Below are 22574 nucleotides of genomic sequence, written 5' to 3'. Positions count from 1 at the left end.
TTATGAGAAATACTCTTAGTTTCTCCTGCACAGGCGTGGAGAGCGAAATCTCATTTCCGAGGGTAAAGCGGGGAAAAGGAACACCCTGAATAATCATTGTGTTTAATGCTCTAGTCATAATCCCAGGTTTTATGATGGTGTTCTAATGATTTTCTAATGATGTTAAATATTAGTAGAGAGTGCAGCTATAATTTGAACGCAGCGGTCGTTTTTGCAAAGCTCTATCAGCGAGCCCGATTGCAACAGCAATGAATATTGCGGCGGGAAATAAGATTTAGGGTCCATTCCTTTTGGTGTTTTATTTTGCCGTCTCGCTGTCCTCCATAAATCCTCATCAGGTCCCCTTCCCTATTCCTCCCGCCGAAGACGCTGCCTTCACCCCCGCTTCCCAGGTGGGAACGCAATTAGGTGCCGGGGCCATTTCATTCAGTGCCACTGTCTGTCTGCTCGCTCTCTGCAGTCATTCGTACTAAAAAAATGCCCCTCTCAAATGAGTTGCACCAGCCCTGGTGGAGCTAGCACCTCAGTGGTCCCCTGGGAAATAACAGTATAAAAAAGAGGGGAAGGGAGAAGGTGGAAGAGGTAAAGGGATTGGAGGAGGGAAATGGAATGGACCGAGAAAAGAAAAAAAATGCTCTGAATGGCTATCAAACGAACCCTGGCAAAAGCGTGGTCCCTGATGACTGGCAACGCACAGCAAAATATGTATTGGAGACAAAGCCTTTGTCTTCTTCCTGGGCCCCTACAATGAATTACACAACCCCCCCACCCCATCACACCACCACCCAGCTTTTTAATTAAATGGCTGCTGTTCCATCTCTCTATCCGTAGCTCCCCATTACAGAGGCTAGATAAGGGATTGCTATCTGTAGCATGTTAAGAAAGGCTGCTGGGCAGCCAAGCCTCATGAAATTTGTCACAAGATCTCATTTTCCTCATTGCCAGACGTGATGCTTATAATTGATGTGGAGGCAGTAGTAATTTATTGGCCGTCTGCAATTATCATCCCCTACGAGCTGGGGGTTGTGACTGCAATTTAGATGGTGTGGTGGGGTGGAATGGGGGGGGGGGGGTACAAGGCAGGAGGGAGTGTGTGCATCAATGCTGGATCCTTTTGTAATTCCTTCTTTTCAAAGCCATGATCACCTGAGGATGCAAAGTAATGTCCTGACTTTGTATGAATGAGCCATAAAGTCTGAATCTAAATTGAAGCTTATGCTGCCAGGAAGCATTCGTCTGACAGGTAAAGTGACCAAACCTAATGTCTTTTAATGTCTTAACTTCAAGAAATTGTGTGAAGTCAGCCAATCAGATTGGAGCTCACCATTGTCTGAAAGCTCTTGCAATTTATTTGTGCAATATGCATCAGGCAGGCTTTCATCACAACTTTTTCCTTGTGATCTGTCCTAACACCTCTTCCTGATCCTTCCCCAATTCCCTCATCTCTCTTGGGAGCGTTTCTAATGCAGTTATTTGAGTACTAAAGAGGATAAGGGATTTTTACTCTATCAGTGCAAAATGCAATCAAGCATTTATTATTATATTTTAATCAATTCTTGAATTTATTTTCCTTATTATCTTTTACTGGCAGATCTAATTGGGAAAAGAAAAGAAACAACAACCAAGGGCAAGTAGACACTGTATACCATGAAGGAAATGTATCCATTCAATGTGAAATTGCAAGAAATCAATCTCTCTTTTTTTATGTTTGCTTGCACTGTTTTGATTTTCATCTGTCTCAAGTTCATTAATTTCCCTTTTCTGGTCATAACATTAAACAATCGATAAATAAATCCTCCAATTGCCAGTATGAGCGGAGCAGCTGCTGCTTTAAAAACAGGCAGTCATTAACACAGAAATATCATTAGTAATTTCAGACTGGAATGAGTGTTTGGGGCACATGAACTGTCTGGGAAAGGGTTTGTGTGTTCATTAGCAGTGCCCGCTGTGTGTGGGTTGGTATGTAGTGTTTATATTTTGCCACGTCCTTATTTGCACCCGTCACTCTAAATGGCTCACAACATTAAGGGCAACTCTCTGAAAATCACCTCTATATTGGTGCTCATTTTAAAGACTTGATCCAGACATGCATGTGCATATTTACCAGTTTTTTTAAAACCCATGAGACCCGCGGTTTCGCGTGAACACGCAAGACTAATTTTTGATGCACCCATTTTACTGTCACTTTGCAGCCAGACACTACCACTAGAGGACAGTTAGCTTCCTGCCTCTAGTCTCCGCTACACTTTGATGTGCACATTGTACGTGGGCTAGTGCGGAGATGTTGATCAGGATCAGCGGTTAGTGCAGTTTCTGCCGTCACAAGCTGTCACGCAGCCAGCCTCCAATGGCAGCGGAAAATGAGTCTATCACCACCCCTCTGCACAGAGCATGCTCAGTGCATCACGGGAACTGATGTTTGTTTTGTACAACCTGAATGCCTGTTGTGTTTTGCGACCAAATTAGACTTTCAAATCACTTGATGCCAGTGGGAGACTGAGAATCTCATCTTTTCCCCCCATTTTTTCACATCCTTTAATAATCATACCTGTTTACTCTTCAGGGAGTCCTTTCTATACATTTTTAAATGTGCTGTCTGAGTGTAGAGCGTCTGTAATGAAGCCAGCAGGCAGCACGCTCAGGACTCAATGAATGGGGAAAGCGCATCACACAGGACTGGAGGATTGGAGGCGGTCTGGAATTATGGGTAGGGATTGGAATGGGTGGGGGGTGGGGGGCGGGGGGGGGGGGGGGGGGGTCTAGACTATGAGGGGGGAATGTGGCGCCCTTCATGCTATTATCTTTATGGTATAGAAAAGCATGCTTCAGGCAATCAGCATGAAATTGTTAATTGCTCAGCCCACTTACGTGTCGCCCAGGGGACTGAGTCTGGGGGAGCTGCCTGAAGGACTCAGATCGTGTGAGTGAATGGGTGCCCGTCGAAGTGCCTGTGTGCATATGCTTTCATAGGCAAACTAGTCTGAATCCAGCCTTTTCCTTTGCATCACTCGTTCCTCTGACCTTGATCTTCCTCTTGCTGTCGCTTCTTCTGCTAATGTGCACATCTGAGCTGCCTCTGCTTCGACAGTGCCCTTGTCTTATGTCAAAATGTCTCAGGAAGCCTGGCTGCGTGTGAGTGCAACTAACCTTTGTACGAGCCCTTATTCAAGTTTAAAATATGCTTTTCAGGAATGTTGTTTGTAGTCTCTGATATGTGTAGTCTGAGTTAAAGGGAGGGGAGAATGTTGGAAGGATGCCTCTGGGACGGTGTGCTCTGGGTCGGGCTGTCATGGCTGTGTGGAGAAATGTGCCAGTTGAGTCATTTAGAAGTGAATGAGCCGCTCGGGCAGATGAACTCCAGCAAAACGAGTCTCTCTTTTAATAGGACTCTAGGGGAGTTTGGATTCCACATCTTCTCAGGACAACCTCATTTGATGTGCAACATTTTACCAATGTTGTACATCTACTTTGAAAAGAGGATGGAAGGAACTTGCAAAACAATTACAAAAAAACTACAATATGTAATATAATGTTGCAAAAAAATATATGAGTTATATATTTACAAATTCATATATTAGTTAATATATTATGCTTTGTAATTGTTTTATATATGTGCAAAACTGTCTTCTACAAGTGTGAAATTAACATAATTTATAATTTGTCTACTTCAAATTATCTACTTCAACTACCATTGCCTAAAAAAAAAAAACCTGTGCAGGTGATATAACGCTCGTCTCCATGTTCTCGCCATCCAAATGATTTGATATTAGGCAAATTAAGTGCTGCACACCTGCCATTAAATCCCTCCATTTTGCCGTGGTGCATGTCCACCTATCATGGCCTGGTTTTCCTTTGTCTTCTACCCTTGTTTTTCCGCAAGAACATTGTGTTTTAGTTCACCATGCTGCTGTAATATTTAACATCTGCATTCCCTGTAGAACCCTCAGTGATAGAGAGAGGATTTTAAGTGCAAATCAATGTGTCTTTAAAAAGCAGCATTGATCTCAATTAGAAAAAGAAAGAGGGAAGTTTGGAAAGGAGCGTCTCTTGGACCGAATGTAGCACGTTTAACAGCGGCAAGGATGATTTTGCTCAGATGTGACTCTTGACTTTGTAAAGGTTATAGGTAATCCTACAGAACATTCCAACAAGTCTTGAAATAGTAGTTAGTATGTCCCATTGCTATTTCCGTTTTTAGTGCCGTCTGTCTGCCCAGATGTCGCCGTGTCTGTCTGTCTTTTCTAGAAGTACTACATTGGTGCGGGGAAATTAATAATCAGAATATGAATTTGAATTAATAAGTAGTTACAAAAAACAAACAAACAGACATCTTAAACCAGCAGATCAGAAAAGACCAGAAGAAACAGCATGCTTTGTCATGCTTTTTGTCAAAGTCCTCTTGACTGTCTGTTTTTGGCACTAAAATTAAATTAGACTGACTTGTAAAATAACACATTGCCAACTTACTCTTTTTTTATTTCCTTGTATATCGCCACCTGTTTGTGTCCTATCTCTCTGCACTTCTGCTTCCTGTCCAAGCTAAGCAAGCTAGCACTTCCTCTGAAGCAGAAATGAAGGAATCTCTCAGTTAATTCCTGAATGAGATCAGGCTGTTGTCTGGCCTGTCCGAAGGAATGATGAGGATGAGAGGGAGCGAGTGCCGGGCCCAGGGAGGGAGAAATGGCAGCTGCTCGGCAGGAATTGATTGCATTAATTGATATGCCAATATGTAAGCTTGTTACATCCACCATTGCTTAGGATGATGGCTAACAAGTCCTGCTGATCAATGGAACCAATAAAGGCTTCATCCATTAATGAGCAATGTGGTAATTAATGTTAGCCCTAAACCAATTAGTGTGGCTACTGCATCTGCTGGTAAGAACCGAAAGAGGTCCTGTCCATTTTATCTCTTTTCCTATTACTGTTCTCAGCCGACTCGCAGATCACCATTACAAAAAGTTCCGTGGCTTACATTGGAGCTTTGCTGTAAGCCATAGTACAGTATGACTACCATATTTATTTACAATTTCTAAAAATGTATTAAATAAAATAATATTCTTTCAATTCTTTGATGTTACATCAAATAACTTTTTGTTGTTGCATTTTTTTGGCTATTTATTATCTTCATATTATTTTGAAATGCACAAAAATTCACATCACAATCATTTCAGGCTGAAAACCAATATTTTAAAGGTTTTTTTTTTTTTGGACCGTGGCACTATAGTTTCAGCAGCAGAGCAAGAAACACTTTTATGTCCATGGTGCCTAAAGAAATACCATGATATTACCATCAGGGTAGTGTCTAAAAACATAGGTACTATACACGTACATCTAATAATATGATCAGATAAATATGAATATTTGACTCTGGGAAAATTACAAAATTGATAACATCAAAATTGTGAAGTTGTAAACTCACTTCTATGCAATTAGCAAGTTGATAACACATTCTCCCTCTGTACAACTATACACATGATCAGTGTGATGTGATGACACATTGCTGAAGTCTGATATCAGCCCTAGTAAATGTTCACGTTGCAGCGTTCTGGTTTAAAAAGGACATGTGATTCTTACGCGCAGATATCTGGTTACAGAGCTAAATGCGAATTTCATTCCACGCCTATGACATCATCGCTCACCTGCCTATTGTGGAGGTATTTTGGCAGCAACCTCCCAACACCCCAGCGACCCCCCCTCCTTCTCTATCTCGCTTTTCAACGCAGCTGTGTAGACAGAGTGACAATCCCGAGCACTCAATCAAAGGGCCTCTGATAGACACCCGGTCTGTACAGGAAACACAACACGCTTATAAATCAATACTATTGTTTTCACATTGAAGAGCAAGACCAGTCCTGCCTGGAATCCATTACCTCACTTATCAGGCTACACCATTTTAACAAAGGACATCTTTCCCTACTCTCCCCCGCTGCCCTTCTTGACTGATATAGCAAAAGTAAGTTTTTCTCTTTTCTTTTTCTTCTTTTAATCCAAGAAAAGGTTATTACCGCAGGAATAGATATTGCAGATAAGGTGGGACGTTGTAAATCTCACCAAGAAAAAGGGACAGGAAAGGAGACTGAATTTGGAAGGAGAAGACAGCTCACAGAAATGATGGTAATCTTGGTTTATTTGCCATTATGGTTCAGCCTCCCAAGGGCTTGTAATGAATTTATGCACTTTAAGTGAATGTGAGAGCTGGCACTGTGATGGGTTGTGTGTATGTCTCATTGTGTTTCATAAATTATGGAGGTCATCCTTAATTATGTATTTGTTTTTACGTGAGAGATTATGCGAGGGGTGTAAAACGTGTTATGTTTTGCATGTTTTGTATAGTGTCAGGGGACAGGAAGTAGGGACTCTTGCCAAGCTGCCAGTAGATCTCAAAGAGACAGTATGAAATGGTACATTCACCTCTCAAATACATCTGAAAGCATGCACAGGACATTAGGACATGAGAGGACAATTTATTGCTCAGAGGTTGCTTTTTCATGACTCAAGAAACCTATTAGAGTCCTTAGTGTTGTTACTTTTGAGTTTCAATACCTAGAATTCCGTAGAGGAAACAAGATTGTTGATATATAGAAAGTTAATAGAGCTATACAATTACTTTTGGTCTTTGATGAGAAAACATTTTTCATATTGGAATTTGACTTTGGTATCTTGTTAAAACTTGAGCACATTTGTAGAGATCTCTTATGAAACTCAGTTGTGTTTATAACCAGGTGGCCTCAGCAAACTGCAAGATGAATTAAAAGTTTTAAATTAATAAATTATTTGTAAAATATTAAAAAGTAATCAAACTTAAATTAAAATTAAAATGTCAAAAATAAACAAATAAACCACATATGTAAACTGAAATCATACTTCTCTTTATTTTCCCCTTAAAACTTGTTATTAAAGAACATGCAGTTGACAACCATGTTATGCAATTCGATATATCAATAAAGTTTGAAAACAAGAAGCTTTGTCATAATTACAGCAGAAATATCCAGACATATATGGAGGGTAGGTCCTTTGAATATTGTGTTGGACAAAGGGAGGCCTTTGAGTCAAAAAGGATGATAAAGTGTGTGTGTTAGTTTTTTTCTTAGTAGAAGCAGTAAACTCAAGCAAACCTCTCCATTTGCTCTCCATTTATTCTCATTAGTGTCTAGGGGAGACTATTGAGATATTAAAGAGCTCTCATTTGTGATTTTCCCACACGATTGACTGCAAAAAAAAGTAAAAAGCAGCATGCAAAAGATAGCAAGAGAGATTATAACAAGAGGGGCGGGCGCTCCATCCATCTCTTGGACTGAAACCTATACTCCTAATTGGTGCTTACAGCGGGGCAGACCAAATAAACAGTAAGTAAGGTGTCTCGGTGGTGGAGGAATGTCAATTCTTGCAACTTGCTCAAGCCTGCACTCTGAATGGTTGTGTATTGACCCTAGCAGACCCCCGGAGGATACTCTAATTGAAAATTAATATTGAATCAATGCCGCAGGCCATTTGCATATTGATTATAAACATCCAGGAAGGCACCAAGTATGCGCAGGATCAATAGGGCCCTTCTGCAGCTGGGTGAGCACACTACATCACATGGCAGCTGCCTGCTCCGGAGGTTAATGACTGGCGCTTGTAGAGCTGCTCTTGTCAGGTGGAATCCAGCCATAGATTTGGCTTCCACATCTTGAACAGGCTGCTAGTGACAGACAGATGGAGAGAGGAAATGAGGTATGAGAGACGTGTCAGCCATTCTTGGGGCCAAACAGTTCTGTAGATATCAATATGATTTAAGTCCGGTCTATGTTAGTCCCTAATCCTATTTTTAAAGTGGAAGGATGGTAGGAAATTTTATAAAGGTCCAAATGAAATCAAAACTTGCTCCATTTCGGCTAAAATGACTAGTATTCTTTTACTACTTTTGACCATTTTTCACCTCTCGCTCCCCCTTTTTTCTCATTGAATATCCTGTTACTCATAAATACGTTACATTACAGAAGTAAAATGCACTGCAAATGGTGTTTAATTAGTAAATGTGTTTGCTAGAATGGAATGGACGATTAAGGCCTGTCTTTGTGGCTTTATTTGAAGCGTTGCACTTGTTAAAACCCTGCTGAACAGCACAGAGTGTTTATATAGGAGGACACATTGACCTTGTTTTCTAACCTGCAGTTGAACCATGAACCTACAGAAAGCACATTATGAGTACATCTGTGATAGCATGGTAACCTTGACTTCCTCTGTCTTTTGAGGAGAAGAGCATGATATGAGACGGATCAAACGGGCCTCGTTATAATTTTGGTAGAACATTCACAGCATTACGAGACAAAGGAAAACAGAATCCAGCACTTTAAGGTCCAGATTATGATTCAACACATGCATTCCTCTCCCCGACTCCCTGTAATGCTTTCCACATGTTGGACGGGGACAGACCAGAAGAGGTTGAGAGGGCAAATAAATGAGAAACGGAGAGGGTGAGAGTAAGCTGTGGAAAGAAGAAAGGGAAAGTTTGGCTGGATATAGTTTCTTCTCTGAACCTTTCTAACACAACACACTGCCACAGGTGATGGCCTTGCTATCAATTCACTGTGCAGTTTAGCCGCTAAGACACTTTTCACCATTACTGTTCCTCATGCACATGGTGCTTACTCATGCCATTACTTTTGTAAATTATGATGATTTTCACTGGCTGAAATTCACTGCAAAACCTAATAAGTTGGCAGAACTTCAAAATTTTGAAGTAATCAGTTACTGTACATCAAATTTTTTTTAAGTTGACAAACTCAAAGATTAAAAGGATAGTTCACCCAAAAATGAAAATACTATCATTTCTACTCCCCCTCATGTCATTTCAAACCAGTAAGACTTTAGTTCATCTTCGGAACACAAATTAATATCTTTTTGATGAAATCTGAGATCTTTCTGTCCCTCCATTGACAGCTACGCAACTACCACTTTGACACTTCAAAAAGTTCATAAAGAGATTGTAAAACTTATCCATGTGAATTTAGTGGTTTAGTCCAAATTTTCTGAAGAGACACAATCGCTTTATATTATGAATTTACAGATTGAATTTAGGCTTTTATACACAAATAAGGAGACCTGGATCTTACAGTCATTATGAAGCTGTAGACCATCTGCGCGCGTACCAACTCCCCCCGCAAGATGGACTGGCCTGCTCGGGAAGCCCGGAGCCGAGGCCGGGGCTCTGGGAGCCAGGCTGCATCTGATTGCTTCATTACAAGCCCTTTCATTGACTTGGCTGCACTGAACTGATGAACTGAAGCAGTGGACAAGAGCACATAATTGGGAGAAATGAATTCTTATCACAGCTTTCTCATGAGGCCGCCAGTCCTGGCTGGAGCCATGTGAGGCTGTTTTTGCTGGAACTCAGACAGAGAGGGAAAAGAAAAAAGCACAAAAAAGAGGATCTGGGATGAGGCTTCCGCTTGTATCTGGTTCTGGATAAAGGGAAGCAGAATAAATGTGCAATTTGGGCTTAATTTGAAAGCGGAGCAGCCTAAGCCTAGCCGGCCCGCCGTGAAAATCTCGCTTAGGCAACTGTCCTGTTCTAATACCTCATTGCTCCTAGTGGTATTAGAGGAACCGTTGTTTTGTTATAACTAAAAAAAGTCCAAAGGATTCTTCAGAGTCTAATGCACTCTGTTTATTTTCCTCCCAGCAGCCCCCGGGGGAGATGCCTGTATTAGTTAGTGGCTTCACCCAGCTCATCTTTTCAGTCCACTCATCAGGCATGGCCGCCCCAATGTTTACCTGTGGGATGAATAATTAATGTGAGCTACCTGCTCCCTCATTTCAATGAGACAGACCTCTGGCTAATTAGAGAGAGAAGTCTTCCGCTCCAAGCCTCCACAGCGGGGACGACATCAACAGCAACAATAAAAACAGCAATAACAGGAGCTCTGTAAATAAAAGCAGGATTTTGCAGAATTCTGCGATTGCAGAATTTGGTGGAGGGATTGGTGGAAACCATGGAACCAATTTAGGTGCAATTCTGGTCTCAAAGGAACAGAATAATAGTTAATCCAATGCTTGCCCAAGAGAGACCAGTGACAAGCAGGCTCTCTCTCTCTCTCTCTTTCTCTCTCTTGCTCTGCAGAGTCAGCACAAAGACACACACACACACACACACAAGCTACAGTAACCTTTCATTCCACAACATGCTGCTTAGTTGATCCTGAGACCATTAGCCTTAACGTTTCCTCTGAAAGTTGGAAAGTAATTGTAATTGCATGGCCAAGCATTCCTCTCACACTGCATACATTAATAAGAATATTTAGCTCGCCTGGCTGATGAGGCCATCAGCCGCTGATTTTTCATTGGTTCTCCTTATAGCCACCTAAACCACACATGTTTGTACTTTGCATCAGCGGCATCAGGGGTTTTTTTTGTGGCTATATTTAATTTTTTTTTGAATACCTCACAACGTTTGGCCCATTTTAAAACTATAATATTTATAATTTTTGTCTGATGTGATGTGGACATAGTTTATCCTCATCCCCGTTATGGACAAAGGATTGACTCAAATTGTTTTGAAGTAAATAAAAAAGATGTTATAGAAACATTAATATTATTTATATATATATATATATATATATATATATATATATATATATATATATATATACACACACACAACAGTTATTTCTGGTTCTCGAATCTGATTTTCCAGCCGTGCGATATTAATAACAGTAAATTATGCATAATTACAAGTAACTAGCCCTAAACCGAACCTAACCCTAACCTTATAGTAAGTACATGTAGTTAATTAATATTACTTGGTACTTATTTGAGTAAGAACAATGTAACTACATCCCCGTAAAAAATAAAGTGTAACCCTATCTTTTTCATTCACAAAATAATAAAAAGTAAAAAAAGATGTAACAAGGTTAGGGTTCTTTTTATTTCTTGTAATTTTAAGACAGCCAACGCGCGTTCGAGCAAGGTTATTACGAACATTCACATTTCTAGTCTTTTCCTTCTCTTTCCCTGAGCCAAAGATAACTTGCTGAGTAACAGGAGTGACAGTAATTCTTTCTGTTCGTCTCTCCAGGAGCTCGTCACAACGCAGCGCTCAAACTTCACACTGCACCACGTGTCCTGTCTGTTCAAACTGACTCATGACACATGTCAGATGAAGCCAAACTCTTATGGCTAGCCGAAGTCAATATGAAACCGAGTAATAGGTATGTTCCGAGGTGAAGGGCTGCGCTTTCGGCTGTGGGAGGAAGTGGCCTTGAAGGGCCAGAAGGGAAAACAGAGACGCATTTGGAGCAAATTACGATTGTGAATATCTGTAAAAGAGCAGACATTTCCAGGGCTCAGCTTAAAAGGAAGTCCTGAGTGCCGTGTGGCTGTTGTTAAAAGTGTAAACGGTGTGCAAGAAAAAATCGAAAAGAAATGAAGTGTGCTTATTTGACATGTGTGACCCATGCTGGTGGAGCTGAATTCAACCAAGCTGACCCTGGAACTGTAGCCATCATTAGGACTGAAGAAAAGGTAGATGGAGCGAAGTAAGAGTGGATATGAAAGGATGCAAAAGGCACAACCAAAATCCCAAATGTTGGCGTTGTTAGCGTCAAATGTTTTTTTCAAAGAATGTTTTTGAGTCCTTTCTTTCCAGTGAGCCAGTTGCCATACAGCAAATTGGTAAACTGATTAGACTGAGATTAGAGGCTGCTGATAAGAGATTGGATGGATATACTCTCGAGATTAAATGGATAACTAGATCGACTGATAGCTGAGTTGGTGTGTTGCTTCTCTTCCTCGACCTCCCCAGTTTCTATTGTAATTAAGGCTTTAAGGTGTGCATGTAACCAAATAAATAAATAATGCCTGAATTTTGCGATAATGAATTAATACATTACAGGAGGAGAATAAATAAGCCCCAGCTAATTGCATAAGATGAGTCTTTTTTCATTAGCTTTTTGAGGGGAAATCTCATTATATGCATCACAAACTATAATCCTCCTTTAGAAATATGTAAATTTGCAATCATGGAAATATATAAATAAATAAACTGACAAGAGGAAGGAGAGACACTTTTGAGCAGCGTTATGTCATGTTCGCATTCTGCTTCCTTCGGCACCTCATTTGTCTCGACGTGACAAAAATTATCTTCGCCCACCAGTATATTTGATGAATTTTGACTGCTGTGTGTATTGAAATCAAAACAATCGTCTGGTTAATGATACTGCAGAAATTCCACTGTTTTATTTCATATTTAATGTTTTATTATTTTCTATCAAGATTAGAGTGCTTAGTGTTTTGATGGACACTAGGCTATCCTAATATTTGCCTAATGCCGCAGCTCGCTAGTGTTACCATATACATTGTTTTTTCTCAGAAAGCGCGTTAGATGCTCTTAAGCACTGTAAATTTTCATTTTGCTAGTTACACTTTTCACCACATCATTTCCTATATTAAAATGTGCTCTGCAACCCTGTAATGAGAACGTAGTGTGACTTTAATTATGAAAAAATGAGAATTTCCTTTCATTTGGCACGAGCTCTGAAGTACAACATTTTAGTTGGGCTGTCAGAATGCATGCATATACTAGGGCATATACTCATGCACAAAACACACACGCAAATATTAATTGTCAGCCGGATAAACATATCTATAGTAATTACATCAGAAAATGGAGATGGGGCCGATCATGTTGTGCATAATTACTGCAGAAAAACAATGCATGTCTATTAAGCGTCATTATGGAGCTTTCACGGATAGCAATCCAATTACCACTAGTTTGTTTCTCACTGTAAATAGGCACATTCGAGACAGTGCAGCTCCGCAGTGTCTGGGCGTCTCGCGGCACTAAAAGAGCAGCGATTTTTAAAGCTGCCATATTAGATATGTGACCATCAGCTGATCTGAGATCAGAGGGCAGGCTGGTTGTTGCCATGCAGCCGGGGCATATGATGGCTGCTGAATTATTTATCCCGGCTGCAGGACGTTAGCCACAGAGATCCAGACCCCAGTATGGCGACAACGGTCCTCACTTGTGGCCATTAGATGCTGTCTTGTTCTACAGAAGGAGAGTGTGTGTGCGGTGAAGGGCGAAAAACGGGGGTTCAGGATGACCCCCCTGCTCAATTACTTCACGCTGGGTTGACCCAAACGCCTCTTTGTCACTAAAGAGAGTGAGCAAGGCGAGATTCTACAGATCAAAGTGCAGAACTTTTAATTAAGAAAGAGAAAAGGCTTTATTTGTACCGAAAAAAGAAAGATAGAAGCAACCAGACATTTTCCTATTAAGGAGAAATGTCAAGCTCAGTGGTGAAGCGATAGTCTGCGCGCTTTCCTTTGTTGTCCCTCCTGACATTGCGGGCTAATTTTTCATGGTTATTTGAACTGGAAAATGAAAGAGAGGTTTGCGATTATTTCCTATAAATGACAACACAATCGCATTATGCTTCAGTACAAACACAGAGAGGATATTGCCTTTTCATATTTCATGTGAACGTAATGGATGGGTTATGCAAAGAGGCCTAGAAAGAAAGACAAATGGAGGAAGGGAGCAGCAAGTGTTTGATTTGTATTAGAAAATGGCCTGAAAGTGGGACGGATGAACCGTATTTCCCTTTTTTCAATAACTGGTGGCGGTACTGAGCTTGTTTTAAGTGCCTGCACAATGTAAAGATTGGATTTCTGTAGCGGATTGCTATTAGCTGCCACTGGGGGTGGAACTGCAGCAATCCGGTGTGTGTGTGCAGGGGGAAGCTTTTCTGCGTGTCCACACCGCTGCCTCTGCCTGGCTGTGTACCGAATGGAATAGCTACTGCTGTATTGTTTACTACATATATAGCATGGGATATAGCATTCTGTGCTGTGTGATCTGTTACATATCTGTTGTTATTACATGGCTCTGTGGAATACTTGATTCTGATTGGTCAATCATGCTATCCTGCATTATATTATTCCCCAATAACTACCAGTAAAAACTGATAACACAGGCTCATCCGGTTAACTAAAGTCAGCGCTATACGCTTGCTAGAAAAGTTATTTCTTTGTGGAAGTTTTGCGTTTGGTAAGATAATAAAATATTAAAACTCAAATCAATATTTTGTGCACAATTATTTAATTATAACATCTGGGTATCGCAGACTCGCTCTCTTGTTTCATACAAACGCAGCTACTGGATTTTGCAACGATTGTTTTGTACGCTTTAATGGATTATATGATAACAAAGAAGTACGATTTTAAAACAGATTTTCATCTCAAATCAATATCTCTTATCCACATAATTATTTATGTGGCTAAATGCCGTGTAATAAGTGGTATGACAGTACCATTTCCCTTAAATGTCCATCTAGTTTGAACTCGCTGCTTGTTGGCAACTGCTTTCTTCGCGGAAGTTTTGCTTTTAAAGACCTAATAAAATATTTCAGCTCAATTCAAAATTTTGTGTCTTATTATTTACTTATGTGCCAAGTAGCTGTGTAATAAGCAGGATAATGTATATCCAGCCGGTTGTTATCTCAGAATAAACCCCTTTAGGTTGATGCAAGACATGTCCTGATCACTCTGTCAAGGTTTATTCCGCGATAACAATCGGCTGGATGTACATTATCCTTTACATATTCCATAGCCAAAAAATCTGCATGCCATCCACAGTGCACAAAAGTTAGAGTAACATTGCTAGAATGCTATTCCAATTCCAAACACAACCCAACTTAACTTATGAACTCTACACACTCTTCCCACACCTCTCACGTCCTTCCCAGCTGCGAGGGTGCAGTGAAATCCCAGGGCTCAAACACATCAATATGAACCCCACTCTTATATTTCTAAAATAAAATTGATTAAGTCATCTGGTATTCATAAGCCTTAAAAATTCTGTTTTATCTCCTGGTCCGCTGACATAAACAAGCGGGTGGTGCTACACGGGGTCTTCAATAGCAGGACACACATTTCCTACAGAACGCCTTGGTGCGTACAGAGCCCACCTATGGCGGGATGCTGCCCTGTTTGAGTTTGAGTTGTGTTTACTTAATGTCTGTTTTTCGAAGTAGACTCGTGTTGCATTATCCACACGGGAGCCGTGAGCGGCAACATGCGTACGCCGTAACGACCGCACGCCAAGGTGGGCCCTACATACATGCGCGCGTACGTTCAGACGATATTGATTTTCTGAGCTAATACCTCTACAGAGTGATCCACAGGCAGATGGATGCACTACAAAGATATGCAAATCCCACGCTCAATATATCGACAGGCGGAGATCTTTCTTAGACGTCCCACTGTACCAGGCAGAGCAGTCTAAAGAGAGACGTAAACAGATAAGTAGCTGTTAATAGACAGACGCTGGCTTATACAAACATTGGACAAACCTTCCTGGACCTCCACAAGTCCTCAGTCAAACTTTTTTTTTTTTTTGGTAGGAAGCCCGGCATGTTGGTTGATGCGCAGTATCCACCTTAATAGGGAACATTTGAATATGAAATATGAATAGCTTGGAATATGAAAAGCAGCGATTGTATTGTGTTCTCACAAAGGGGAAATGTGATATAACGACGTCTGAATTGTGTTAGAGAAAATCTGGTGTTTATTTTCTCCTGTCACTGTTTGTACATTAGCACTGTGTTCAATTTCAAACACATGCATTTACACATCAAATATGACTGATCAAGTCGAATATCACTTTTAATTCCGTTACAGATGCAATCTGTGTGTGTTTTCTGTATGCAAACACTCCACCTGGTAATTAAATTGAGTTTGTGGCCAGTGCCGTACACAAGGAGAGATGAGCTATGAACAGAAGTGCTGTGACAGTTTCAGGTTATATGATTTTTATGTCCCTTTTTACCAAATGAAAAATCAATACGTTTTTTTCCGGGTTATACATATTCAGTGCGCCGTCAAGCCCCAGCCCTTAATGGGAGGGAGGTATCTGCTCGGCTGTCACAACTGTACCATCACATTTTCCGAGCCACTGGTGAATATATCAGACTGGATGTGGTTGCCCTTCTTGACTTTTTATTTTATTTTTGTCGTCCTTACGTTCCTCCTCCTTTTCCTCCTGTCTCAAAATAACAGAAAGCTGTGTAGTATGAGATAAAGACGAAGAAGGAAAAGATAGGTTTGGGTTGAAGGAGAGCAGTCGGCCAGTAGTGCGGTGCTGTGGCTGTTAAGGGGCGCTCGCCTTTGTGCAGCAAAATGTCTCCAGGCGCAGGAGAGCAACATCCATGCGGCCCTTTCAACCTCACAGAGTGCAGGGCAGAAAAAGCACACCACACTCCTCTGCTATTAATGTGTTTTTTGTTTGAGAGACTGCTGTCAAACACTGCCTAATGGCTCCTGTGTGTGTTTGTTTGTACATGTCCTCACAAGGATAGTAAAACCTGAAATCACATACATTGTAGAGACCAGCATTCCCAGTGGTATTATCATTTCATGCCATGTCTGTACCGTGGTGTTGACACCATAGTTTTTTACATATATAACTAGTTGAGAGCTTTGAAAATAATTAATGTTTTGATTGTAGTTTTTAAATAATCATCTATAATTGTATTTTTAAAATCTTTAAAAAATCTGGGTTCCTATGACCTGGCAATTTTAAAAATAAAAGTCATGATAATTGATATTGTTATTATGGTCCCGTTACTTAACGCATTAACTAACAATGAGCAAAACATTTGTTACAGTATTTATTAATCTTTGTTAAAGTTAATTAATACAAATATGACTGTCCATTGTTAGTTAATGTTAGCTTGGGTCCATTATATAATAATAAAAGATACAACTTTTGATTTGAAGAATGTATTAGTAAATGTTGAAAATAACATTAAGATTAATAAATGCTTTAGGAATATTTTAATTGTTAGTTTGTGTTTACTAATGTAGTTAACAAATGGAACCTAAGTGTTACTGTAAATATTATTATATAGTATAATATTGTATTATATTATACTATATTATATTATGTTTTTTTTTTATATATATAATATATGTTTCAATGTGATTGAATTGTTCTTTTAGGTTAGTTTTTTTTTAAAGTTTTTTTTTAATGAATTGGTCAAACCAGCACACAAAATGTTCTGAATGATTAATTACCGATTCAATCCGAATGAAAATGATTTTTTTTTTAAATTGTGGAAAGTAAAATGACGGGACATGTCATAGATGAATGGATCGAGATGAATAACCAAAGGCATTCAGCTGACATGTGTACATAGACAAGCAATTAAAAAAATAGCTTGGACAAAATGTGTCCTGTTAGAACAGCCCCAACCCGGTAAACCTGCCTTCTGTTTATTTATGTATTTACCTGTAATTTTGTGCGAGCGGTGTGATGTATGTCACTTCCTCATGATGTCAGGCACAGATCAGAAGCTATTGGAAATGTCATGCTTGTGATGCGATGTCACATCGGGTATTGAAACGAAATGATGTCTGTTTAGAAGAGGAGGATTTGACAGCGCCGGTGTAAATTCGATTTCCCCTGATTAGCCGTCTCCTTCCACCACAGACTGCGGCAGTAGGTGAGCCGTCCACTGAAATGGCCAGTGATTTTGAAAGGCTTGGGGGATCAAATTAAGTGTTGCGCAGAGGGCGTGTGGGGTCGGCTCGGAGGGTGTATGGAGAGCCGACGGAGAGGGACGGGGGAGGGGTGACGTGAACCTCTTGTTCTAAGGCAGAGTGAGCTTTCCCTTCTGTTTGTGATCAACTTGATGTTTAAAGTTTGCTAGCTGTTAGCTAGCCCACCCCCCTCCTCCTCTTCCTCCTCCTCCTCCTCCCGCACCTCCCCCCTCTGGCGCACAGCCCCATGGAGACACAAAGTATTCATTCACATTTAGATTTGGGGGTCACGACAGGGCCAGTGCTGAGCGAACGCCATGGCTTCTGGAAGGCAGGTCAGGAATCTAGCACATAACTCAGCCCCGCTCCGATACAGAGCCACGGCCCTTTAAGCCAAAGAGGTATTTAGCTTTTCTTTTTTCGTGCTAGAGGTGAGTGCGTGCTTGTTTGAGAGTGTGTGAGAGTGATAAAGACGGACAAACGTGAGGTTGTCCTGTATTCGTCCTCGTGTTTTGGGGTGTGTGTGAGAGGGAGGGTGTTGCCGTTGTTTGGGATTGTGGTCACCATGCGCACTATGTCGGTCTCGCTGACGTTTGCCTGACTCATGCTCTGTGTTTATGGTGACGGAGGGGTTTACCCAGAGTGCATTGTTTTGAATGGGTAAACTGTTTTGCTTCAAAAGCAGTTTTGGAGAGCATCTTCAATATTTGGTCATGAAGTTCTTTTTCATGTCACGATTATGTGGTTATGTTTGCTCACAGCATTTTCTACAAAATGACTAATGGAGTGGCTTTGACTGGAAGACATTTTTAGTGTTTACTTTTACTTTTTAGTGTTTACATTAGTTTATTCAAGATTCTGATTGGCTGACAGATATTCCACGTTTTTTTGTTTTGTTTTCTATAACTTGAAATGAAATTTAACGTTCACGCTGCATGTTTTTCTGAGCTAAATAGATGTTTATCACCATTCCCACCTTATGTAGATGTGGTAACTGTGAATAAGTGATTTTTTTTTCCGGACCGCTATGTTGATCTGCTTTTCATTTTTAAAAATTCAGTGGTCAATCATCAATTATTCCTGATTTATTGTAATCCATTTGGTGGACAGTTTCAGAAGGGTTTTCGCACATCCAGTGAGGGTGTCTACAGATTGCGGCTGGTCTGAGACGAAGGCAGTGTTTTTTTGTGTGTTGTGGTTTAGAGGGGGGTCCTGTTTGGGGTGGGAGGGGCACGGACGGGGCCGGAGAAGTGCTGATATGAGGAGCGGACAAAGCGTGAAAGCCCCCAGCATGGAGCCTATGTCCCATTGTCCCGCAGAACCCTTCTGTCACTTTCATTTTACACCGCGCTCTCCGAAGTCAGGACAGCTTTGATATAGGGAAGGGGTGCGGGAGGGGATGGCGGGGGGCAAGAGGGGGATCTCGTAGGAAAATAAAAAACAGGACAAGCAAGGGAGAGAGAGAGATAGAGTCCGTGAGGTGTGAAATAAGATTGCTTTTTTTATCCAACAGTGCAGCGTTAAAGACAAGGAAGCTGTCTGTTGTGGGGCAAAATAAGGGGGAGAAAGCGGTATATGGGGGGTGGAAGACGAAGGGGAAATGTGGCCCCCCAGATTTACAGTGATGTGCGCTGTGACACCTGGTTAAAATGATAACCAGTGCTACGGTAATCCTAATGAGAGTAATGAGAAAGAGCAGCCGCTCACAGAGAGACTGGCTCACATCGCTCCACTGCGCTCTGGCTGGAGGAAAGGTGAGGCGAGGCAGGCCAGAGACTCGCCTCGAGAGCCAAATCTAGACCTTCAGAGGATCCCAAGAGCTTCTCAGGTACGGTCACTCAATGTGTACGCATTTTCGAGAGCGAAAATGATTCCTGATGAGTTCGATGCCGGGTTTGTGGTATGAATATGCACACCGACTCTTCGGTCTGGGTAAGAGAGGCTGGATGAAGCAGTGGTTAGCATGTATTATTTATTTGGCGGTTTGTGCCTGTCAGTATGATTAGTATGTGTGTAATCACCGTTCTTCTGGGGAAACGGGGGAAGGCAGCTCGGCCTCATCTGAAGGTAATCGCGCTGTCTTCTGAGTCTCATCGCTTGGTACTGACTTCCTGTCTAGCATCTGCTTTTGTCATCTTCACATATTTCTCTGTCCGCGATCTGTATTTGTCTGTGCCTTTCTAACCTCTCAGCCTTCATCTGCTCTGTGTATGTGTCTTGCCAATTTCTCTTCCTTGCTTGTATAGGGTGACACCTATAGGTCAGCGTGAGATACTGCATGCTGAGAGAGACTGTGTGTTCTGGGCATGCTGTTTGAATGCTTCATCTGCAGTTCTCTCACACATTATCATGCGTTTCTGAGTCCGCCGAGACGACCTCCTTACAAAATTAAAGTCAATTTTCTGTATCCCTCCATGTCTGGCTTTGTTGAAATGTTGTGGTATTGTGTTTCCTCCGAGAACAGACGTGCTTTGTAATTTCAGGCGCTGCGGTGGGCTTATTCGGTTGGCGTGATTAGATTAAGGCAAAAGTTAATATCACTGTACGAGGACGGGTTAATGAGGACGATTAATTAGAAAGCCTAACCTTCAGGGTATTGTCCTTTACATTTTTAGGATTTGGGTTAGCAAATGGCCTCTCGCCATAGCTGCGAGTGCTTCCTCTTAATCTATTTCCAGGCCAGATCTATGACTACATTTGGGTGGGTCCTTTCATTTGCAGCTTACTCTAAGGCCACTTGTGACCTTTCATTAATTATGGCTGGCCTGGGTTTAATCATTGTGTACTGCGGTGGTGATGGAGATGAGGAATAGGCACATTAATTTGCCTCTTAGACATACGACCATGGAATTAAATGTCTACCTATCTGAGTACTACTGCGGGGAGGGTGGTCGGCGTACAGTCAGGGAGCGAGATGTTGATGAGAAAAAGGTGAGAGATGATTTAGGGTGGCCACTGTTGCATGAAGCGACTCTCTATTAAGAGAAGTGAGTGTGCTAGAGCTGGAATTAGACACAGTGGTGGCTCTTCTAGAGGTGTAAAATCTACCTGGGGATTATTTTGTAATCTGGCTGCTTCTGACTCCATATCATATAGTAATTCCCTGCCTGGTGAAGGTGGATTTATCTAGACTGCAGTGCATGTTGCTTTAAATTTTTTTTTTTTTTGCCTTTCCAGCCCATTACTCAGCCCAATGCTGGGTAATGTTGGTTTGTAGAGAACGGAAATTGCTCGTTGCCTTGGGAACATAACAGAAACAGGCACTTTTGTAAAATAATGACATTTTCTATATGTATATATAGGCAGTTATTCCACTGAATCAGTGTGGGCTCTTGAGTAATATGGCCTAACTGCATAATCCATACTGCGATCAAGCTCTAGGTGCTTCATCTACACCGAACACAGGTGCAAATCTCTGTGTTTTTGCTTTACGGAGCTTTTGAGGTTGTTTTTAGAAAAAAAATGAGACTCAGATGCAATGAACCACAGTTCTGTTTATCTACCGCCTCCTTCGTATCTGCACTCCTGTAGGTTATTATTTAATAATTTGCCTGTTATGCTGAAAAACGACTCTTGTGAATTAACACACGTAGTTTTATAAGCTTGCAGTGTACGGAAGACTCTGTATACTAGTGTTTTCTTGTGTAATTACTTTCTCCTAGAATGCCACAGCGGAAACCACAGCGATTGTAGGCTTTGGCAAACGGTCTGCCCCAGTCGTGTTTTCTCTTGGTGCATCAATAATTAAAACAGTGCAACAAAATGCAGAATTACACATAGCAATCCACACAAGACCATCAGATGTAAATGGCTTTAACTGCTCTAGATACACACACACACACACACACACACACACGCTCACACACAAATGGTTTCTTGTAGCACATTAAGTCAAGGAGATGGAAATGTTTAGAGATGTTGATGTATTACTCGCAGCGAGAGAGTTATGGCAGAGGCGTTTATTAAATACGCCGCTCCATGTTCATGCAGAGACCAAAAAAGCGTTTTTGAAGAATGATGGATTGAGGTTGTATTTTAACAGTTCTAAAAACCGAACACTGATGAGAATAAACTTTAATGGATTGTGGGGCGGCTTTGAAAAAAAAACGGCTGGTCCAGTTTCAAGTTGCGTCCCGGGAAGGCTTCTAAAGTGGCTGGAACGTTATTTTACAATAAAAGCTTTTTTTAAGTTAAGGGTTCCAATATTGTCGTGGAATAGTGCTCTTTGAGCGTGAAGATGAATATTTGAACAGGATATTTCAACGGCCGTTGTTGTCCTGTCAATATATCAATAACCCACCTGATAGAGTGTAGAGTGCAGGGGGAGGCATTTTCAAAAGAACATTTAAGTACATTTGCTGAGAATTAGCTGACTTGTGTAATAACTGATAAGGCTTATTGACTGCCATGGACTTTACTGTTGCAAAATCAATGTTTGTGTGTGCTAGCCACGGTACTTTTAAACAAGCTCGGCCCGGGAAAGGGGGTGCTCGGGGGGCACGAGGTGGGAATAAAAAGGATTGATGCCCATTTTATTATCTGTTCTTCAGCATCTTCTCTCTGTTACTTACACATGGCATTATTGGAGATCCATTGCTGGGAGTTTGCTGCCTTTAAATGGCCTAATTTATTGAACAGGGGGCTTTTAAGATAGTTAGGGGTTTCTGCATTTGACTTGGCAAAATAAAATGAATTGTGGGCTGAGTTTTAAATATTTATGATTTTTTTTCCTTTGCATTACCTTGGGTTTTAAAAATGAACTTAACCCGATATTGGTGAGCGGCCCGCAGCAAAGGACTGTAATTATGAATGTTGGGAGAGGTACTAGAGAGCGACGCGCAGAAACTCTCCTCTCTCTCTCTCTCTCTCTTGATACTCGCACAATTATTTTTCCTGTCTGCATGCTCAGAGCCGCTGTGGAAAATGTGTGTATGTCTCTACCACATGTGTGCGGTTTGCTGCAGTTTTATGTTCATATTAAACAGAGGAAGCCATAAAGATATTTGTGTCATGGTCCTGCATAAATGAAGAATTATAACTGTGGAGTC

General features: G+C 41.1%; 1 protein-coding gene across 6 annotated transcripts in view; it reads left to right on the top strand.

The window, feature by feature from the left end:
* The window catches only part of zfhx3b (zinc finger homeobox 3b), a 240994-nt gene that overhangs the window by 190616 nt on the left and 27804 nt on the right, over positions 1-22574 (top strand). The window lies entirely within an intron of this gene.

This window comes from Siphateles boraxobius, unplaced genomic scaffold (assembly GCF_051911475.1).
Source record: "Siphateles boraxobius isolate OS27281-9 unplaced genomic scaffold, OSU_SipBor_1 48, whole genome shotgun sequence".
In the NCBI taxonomy this organism is placed as follows: Eukaryota; Metazoa; Chordata; class Actinopteri; order Cypriniformes; family Leuciscidae; genus Siphateles; species Siphateles boraxobius.
This window is presented reverse-complemented; position numbering and strand designations above follow the sequence as displayed.